Consider the following 2,086-nt stretch of genomic DNA (forward strand, 5'->3'; position numbering starts at 1 on the left):
CATGGTTGGGCCTGAGGTAAGAAAATTTGTGATTACAGCATCTCTAGATGGCCGGAAATACTATTTTTAGATCTGTTTATGAATGGGCTCCTAATAGCCTTGGGCCCCAGTGTTTTGCACTGGCTGCACTGCCCCTAGCTACGCCACTACAATGGAATATGCACCTTTCTCACAAACAGGTGTTGTTCCACAAGCACTAGTGGCTGTGTGCATTTTATGCTGTCACGTTGTGAACTTAGCAACAGTATCCAATGAGTGGGGTTAGTAGAAAGGGTCTATCCACATAACATTCTCTGTGCAGAGGTTTCCCAGGTCAGTGAATACTGAATGAACAATATACAATGTACAACCTCCGCTGATGTAATTAGCAATCTGATAGTCAAAATGAAGGAAGGTTCCCCATTCCCAAATAAAAATCTGCAATTGATAACACCTGTCTCTTATACACATCTAGATGTGTATAAGAGACAGCTATACACCGTATATATACCGTGTATATATATATATATATATATATATATATATATATATATATATATATACACACACAAAATAATAATCTCAGATAGGAACATAAGATGTAATGATCATACCAAATGGGGAGGGTTCACCTAAAACTCCAGATGCAGTGAAGGGGAAAAGCAAGTTGGACCCCAGCTTTGTTATTAAAGGACGAAACAGGGGTCCGATAGAGTATTGGTTAAAATCTTAAAATTTAATATTCGCTTTTAAGTTTTATTACAAAAAAAAAAATGTGTATTCAGTACATTTTCGACTGTCTTCAAATTTGGACATTTTTCGATTTGGGGTGGGATGTTGAGGAGCGTACTCACCCACTCATATTAAAATAACGCTTTATTAACATGTATACTTTACATAATGTATTAAATCAATCAAACAATCAATTTTATTTTCTTAATTTCTATTCCTATACCTTATGAAAGTATGAATGTCATAAAGTTTCCAAAAAGTGTTTTAATCTAATGCGATTTATACTTAATTAGGCCTAACTTAACATAGATGCCAAAATGAAAATAGTTTGAATGTATTTCTCACTAGTTCAATCTTTTTTATTTCAGTGTCTCAGGTCAATTCTAGAGATCTGTCGAAGTAGATGTACAATTATTGTCAGCTTGAACACGATGTGTATTAAATTGTTGTCTTAATTCTACAAATAATCGCGCGCGGATATTTATTAGGATTTATATCAATGGATCGCCGGAATTGAATCAAATTTGCCAATTATGTTTCTTATACAACGAGCAAGTAATTATCGAATGATATTACATACTTAAATATAATTAGGCCTAAGCATTATATGTATTATATTATATTATATTATATAAAACTAAAATATTTATATTCTATTTATATTACGTTTATATAGTTCTGATGTAACATTTCCGAGTATGTAAGAAATAAAATTAAACTGTAGTGTAATTTATAATACATCATTGTCTGTACTTCCTTTGTCGTAATTGCATTAATAATAATATTATATATTTCATGATTACTAATCAGTATATAATCGAATTAAATATATTATAATCACTTCGATTGGAATATAACATTATTACAGACTTCTATATTTTATAAACACACTTCCAAATATATTCACAGGACACCAACAAATTACGAAACTTTTTAGAGCAAAGTGCTGTCGAATTTTACAACACAGGAAATGACGTCGGTTGCTAGGCTACAGCTCATGCATATTCAGTAACACCTGTGCTCATTAGACTAACAATAAAAACTTTTAGCTCAGTTTTGACAAAATCGACCAAAAAAGATTTTATTGTTAGTCTAATTAGAACAGGTGTCACTGTATATTCATGATTATGCATGAGCTTGTCGCTTAGCAACCACGTCATTTCCGGTTTCATGTTTTTCCTGAGGGCGTCCTCGAAATAATTGCTAGTTTAATAGATAAAGTAGCACATATTGATAAAGCAATTCTTCACTTTTGGTTTCAGCTTATAAGCTTATTATAATAAGGATATTTTAGCAATTTAATTTATTATAGTAAACATAGACATTAAATAAGATGAAAAGAAATGCACAATTCCATTTGATATTTATTTTCAAG

Source organism: Anneissia japonica, unplaced genomic scaffold (genome assembly GCF_011630105.1).
Source record: "Anneissia japonica isolate Jap-2015-1 unplaced genomic scaffold, ASM1163010v1 scaffold9290_len831353_cov190, whole genome shotgun sequence".
NCBI classification, from domain to species: domain Eukaryota; kingdom Metazoa; phylum Echinodermata; class Crinoidea; order Comatulida; family Comatulidae; genus Anneissia; species Anneissia japonica.